Source organism: Vidua chalybeata, chromosome Z (genome assembly GCF_026979565.1).
Source record: "Vidua chalybeata isolate OUT-0048 chromosome Z, bVidCha1 merged haplotype, whole genome shotgun sequence".
NCBI lineage: Eukaryota > Metazoa > Chordata > Aves > Passeriformes > Viduidae > Vidua > Vidua chalybeata.
The window spans coordinates 37284798-37290797 of NC_071570.1; positions in this window are offsets into that span (position 1 = coordinate 37284798).

Below are 6000 nucleotides of genomic sequence, written 5' to 3' on the forward strand. Positions count from 1 at the left end.
TATCAGGTTGTATTGATATCTTATAACTCAAGCTATATAAGCACCTTGTAACTTTGATCTAAGTTATATAGGCATCACCCTTTAGCAAGCCAATGTGTGCCGAAGTCAATGCATGCATCTCAGCTCCCCCATCTCTGGAATATATTGCTTGTGCAGTCACACAGATAATTCCTCCAGCAATACCCACCCTGGTGTTCCCATCTTAGACAAACTACACTGAACATCAGAGACCTTGGAAAGGGAGAGGGGGAGAATGCACTTGAAGACCTGACTCTCTTTTGTCTCTATAACAATCACACAGATTCAGCCCAGCCTGAAAGTATGGCCTGAAAGACCTACCTGAGCACCTTCATATTTGAACCAGATGAAGCCAAGAAAATAAAAAAACTTAAAGATTGAACAATAATCTGCAGGCAGGTAGGAGTTTGCAGTGCTTCTTGCTAGCTATTTCTCTCTCACAGCATTCTAATTAAAAGGGAAGAGAGTTTTTAAAAAACTCCTGCTTGATTTACAGGACAAACATGCTCCTTTCTCATTATTGTCATGCCATCTATGCAGATACATTTTGTTTTCTTGTTCCTGTACAGTTTCCAGGGTTGCAAACACCACCCTCATTAGCAAAACTATTGTCTGAACAAACCATTTCTGTTCCCTGAGTAGCCATCACATTTCTGAAGCTTGTAAAGTTCTTGAGGAAGAATTTGAGGGCATGAGCTGGGGTATGTTTTGGATATGTCAGGTGCCACACTGGTGAAACAGCCGGGATACATCCTACCTACGAGTACAAAAAAACACCCTGCAGTCTAAGTCCTCTGTCTTTGCTTTTCTAGAAACTCAGAAATGTGAAGTCTCTCAGTTTGCATTCAAATCCAGGAGGAGGGAGAGTCAAGTTGTTGGGTGATACCTGAATGAATTCCTTGTTGCCAAATTTCTAAGCCCTGCCTGCCCCAGTGCAGATGTGACCTGCTGTGGCCAAGAACACTGACAGCAGTCAGGGTTTGCCACTTTCACATTTCCCTAGAGCCAGTTTCGTCAACCTGGCAGTCATCTGACACAAGTCACCAGAGATCTTGTAAAAGGTTTTAGAGGGTTGGTTTCTTAATAAAAAATCACCACATTATTTTCCTGCAGTAATGGGAAGATTTGCCCATGTTCATTAAACACTTGACCCAAAACTGAACAAATTTCTTTTCTATTGTATCATGTATCTGCAACCGTATAAATACATCTCTGCTTTTCCTCCAATTACAGCACTGAGAAATAGAAAGCATGAAAGCTGTCAGAAAGAAAACATTCTGGGTGTACTTTTTCCTTCTTTAGACCTTGTTGCTCATATAGAATCACTGCATGGTCCCAAAGTGGCCAATACATTTTAATAATCCCATTGGGATTGCTTCAAAAATGTGTGCTTGGTTTTATTTTTTATTTTTTATTTTAACTTAAATGAAATATACAATTAACAGTGAATACAAACAGCAAATGTCTGTGGTCTATTTTCCAGACTATTGAGAAATGTAGATTTGTCATCTCTCTGTCTACCTTTCAATCCTCTATTGACCATACCATCAGCACTGAAACAAAATTAAGCAATAAAATTCATTTGCTTTGACAGTCAGAAAAGCAAATCACAGTAGGGATCATGGGGAACAATACAGGAACAAAGTAGAGCACATCATTATGTGTTCATCCAGGCACCATCAATACTAGTACTAATACTAATACTAATACTAATACTAATACTAATACTAATACTAATACTAATACTAGTTTGGTTAGCCAATATTAAGGAGCATGTGGCAGGCCTAAAAAGACTCGGTCAGAGCAACAAGGATAAGCAAAGTTACAACAAACTTCCAGCTCAGGAAAGATGAAGTCAGGACTCTTCGGACTGGAGATGAGGCTGGTAGGAGGAGGTATCATAGCTGGCTATCAAACCATGAGTGGCACGGCTGCAAGTGGTGTCCCACAAGCAATAGGATAAGACATCACCTGAACCTTTCCAGAGCCATGTCCAGAGCAGACATAAGGAGAGGATTTCAACTGCTGGGTAGTTACACCACAACACTTCTTACCATGGGATGCTGGGATGGGTGTTGAATATTTTCATCATCCCAAAGGAAGATTAGGCAGATTCATGAACAACAAATTTGTTGCAGGTTGCTAATACAGAGACAGTGGATTTGTCGCACAAAATTCCTATGATGTGAATAGTTTGGTGGTGGGAGAGTGCTTAGAAGCAGTTTTTTCCTCACAGAAAGAAACAAATACAAATGATACTAAATAAGGTAATCTTTCACACAAATCAAAATCTGATAGGACTTGTCTAGTGATGAATAGAAAAAAAGTTAATTCATAGTTGCATGTGAAGATAAACTCTGTTTGGATAGCGCCCCCTTGAGTACCCTTCTGATTTGTTATCATAGGGTCACAGAATACTTCAGCCTCATTTATTTCCATATTTAATCCTTCCTAATACCCTTGGCTAGATAGGATTATCAGGTGCTGAAAACACTTCCTGGGAGGAAAAGATTTTGTTGTGTCTTCATTCATCTATTTGATGTACTGATTTTCATAAGACTGCCTGGTTATTAACCCAGTCCACATTTGGGTGACAGTAGTTTTGTGGGCTAAATATTTGTGCATATAATGTAGAGCAGAGTGGAGAGCCAGGAGTACTTCATTAGCTGGAGTCACAGCTTGTCACATCAAACCCATCCATATGCCTTGTCCCACAGTCCAACCTAACAAGCTATTGTGTCTTCCTGCTCCATGTTCAAGGAAACAAGGGCTACGTTAGCCTTTTCCAGATCAAAAGCAAGCTTCCACATGGAATGCTTCAGGGTAATTGACTACATAGTTATACAAACTGCTAATAATTTCCATGATTCATGGACTTGGACAAAATAGCAGCGCTGCAATTAATCAAACATTTTGCAGATGAGTTTGTCGCCTACTTGAATTACTGCATCACTAAAGCTCTAATATGGTTGGATCAGGTGCTTTTTTTTTGTAATATGAGGATTATTACTCTGTACAGCTGTTTGTGCAGACAACACAGTCTGCAAGAAAATCATGTAATCTATATTCTCCTTGCTACAACACTTAAATGAGCAAGCTAAACCTGGCTGAAACTTTTTGTACATCTGCATAATTGGTCTTTGTGTAGTGGGGAAGCAGGAGGAAGCTTTTTCAAAAATCTTCTTGCAAAATCTGACACTACCACTGTAAGAATTGACCACATAGTCTGAACATTGTGATTTTGAACATTGTGATTTTGAGCCTGCAAGCTCAAAGCTGAGTGGGAGGTACAGGGTAGGGCCATTAGCTGCTCCCTCTTTGGCAAGCAGCAAGGCCAAGCTTGTGTATTTCAAGGCTACTGAAAGCTAATGGGGGCTGTTATACCACATGATGCTACCAAGTGCTGAAGTACGCTTGATGTTTCAGCAAGGATTACGGCTGGTTACATCCACTGCAGAAGAGGAGCATGAAAAACCTAGCCAGCCATTACAGAGTACTTACGATACAAGAAGTTTAGGCTTTTGGCTTTTATTGGCAATGATTTATTAAGAGCTGGTGCTCTGGGCTACTCATCCACTCTGTCCAGAGGAACACACATCAGGTAGGATCTCAGGTTTCTAAGGGTTCAGCTAAATGGTTCCGACTTCATAAAATTTGGCTGCAGTTTAGCCTGATTAGGAGGAATTGGTGATTTTAGACCAGAAATAGGAGCAGAAAAAAGCAAATACAAATGCATCTTTCCTGGGCTGTTTGCTGGGGGGGGGGGGGGGGGAGGGGCAGAACATGGCTGCTGCTGCTGCTCTCAAATGTCTGTGATTTTCTTTCTGCTTTATTTTTAATTAAACATTGAGTCCTCAATTAGGGCTAAAAGGACTTGACAAAGAGAAATGTAAATCAAAATTTTTTGATGAAGCTGCTTGTCAGCTTTCAGGGCTGTTCTTTTTGTACGTTGAAAGCATCAGTTGTGCAAAGGCTGCAGTTAACAAATATGTATGTGTAAAGTGCCTTAATTTGCCTGTAATCATAATGTTTATCAAAGGAGAGCTCTGAGGAGCTTTTCCTCTGATGTTCTCTTTGTGCAATGAAGATAAAATTCTGGATTGAATAAATACAACTCTTAGAGTAAAAAAGAAGCTTAATTTGCAGAGGGTTTTGGGTAAAAAAAACAAGTTATTGATATTGAGTAATAACTTTTAGTTCCACAGCAATCTGGTGGGTGCATGTTCAGAAATAGTTTATTAATAAATATAAATGACATTTATTCACAGGTTTGTAGAAATTCTCTCTTACCTAAAGGCAAGTGGTAAATACTGTAGCATTAATGATCTGAGTGCCATTTTGATACATTTGGAATTTATCCAACTGAATTGCAAGAACTTCATCCATTTTTTTTGAAAAGCCATGTAAAGGAGCTGAACCATACTACATTTTCAAAGATTTCTCAGTAAGTTTACGTATTTTTATTTTATATATATTTTACTGTTTCAGAATAAAAGAAATAGTGATTCTGCCCCATAATAAGCATCATGCATGCATCAGTGTGAGCACTTTCATGCACTTAAAGGAGACAGTGGGCCTCCTTCAAAGAGGAATTGTCCTGTGTTTCTATAATTTACAAGATTATATATTAATTTGGGGTTGGGGATTTTTTCTGTTTTGAAGCTTGTTTCCAGAAACACATGCTTTTTCAACACAAAGTTGCTAACATGTCTCATGTTAGAGAAATATTTTTGTGATGCAAGATCACTGGGCTTTAGCCCCAGGCAGCTCCCCACGAACAGATCTATATGCCAACTGGTCTGAAGCTCTTCTATTCTCTCCTCCCGGGGCTCTTTTATGTTGTGTGGAACACTCAAATACTGATAGATGGGGAAAATAGAATAGCTTTATTCTAGTCCATACTCTCCTAAAAATTGGACAAGTTGGAAAGGAACAAAATGGTTTGGGGACCTTTGTGTTGTTATTTTGTGATTACAAAGGGGATGGGTAGCTTCTGATGAGCAAGGGAGAAGAGAGCACAAAACATATTGGTCTACTGATTTTTTCTCATACATTTTTCCTTGAATTGCTGTACAAAACTTCTGGGGCAGATGGTTCAGAGCACACTGATCTTCCAAACAGAAAACCCTCTGCAAGTAGATACTGATTCTGATATGTATTTGCATACCTGGTTTGAGAGTCATGTGCAATCTTTTAACAGGTAATTATTTTGTACTTTATAAATGCCTCTTAAGCATTTCTGGTGCAGTGTTGTGCCCTGGTTATGCCCTTTTGCCTTGGATCTTGCCTCACAGGCATTTATATCTCTGCAAAGTGCATAGATAATATGGGTGCTTTAATTTGCAAACACTTTGTATTCACTTGGAAAAAGCATAAAGCCTTGGGGATGGGAGCTTCTCTGTGGATTTTTCAAACAGCTGGGGACAGCAGTGGTGGAGGCTTATGGTCCCACACATGCCCAGTTGCCCAAGGGTGAAAAGAAGAAGCCTCCCCATCTGCTGGACGAGGCTTTGCATCATTTTGCAAAGGTTATTATGTTTCAAAGTACAATATGACTGTCATTTTCTATGCCTTTGAGCTGTTTTTAAAAGCAGCATTTTCTTTGACTCACTGTTGTATCTAAGCTGTGTTATTTGAGATCTTGTTAATTGCTTATATCTGATGGAAATGGCTCTTCTATTTCTTCACTGTACTTTAAAATTTGTCTTCAAAGGGGCAACTGGCTCTCCTTTCTGAGTAACACCTTCCTGATAGTTCCCAGTCATGTCAGGATATCAGCATGGCTCCACAGCAAGTCCAGGTGCCCCTGTGTTGCTCCTGTGTGTTCAGATGGCAGAAAGAATACTTCCTTTGAAACACTGTCTCCATGCTACACTGATCCTGTTGCTTTGAAGGTGATGAAGTGTGCAACTCTGAGCATATTTGTGTGTCACTGAAAGAATTTTCAGTAAATTCAGGAGAGATGTCTGACTCTGTAATTGG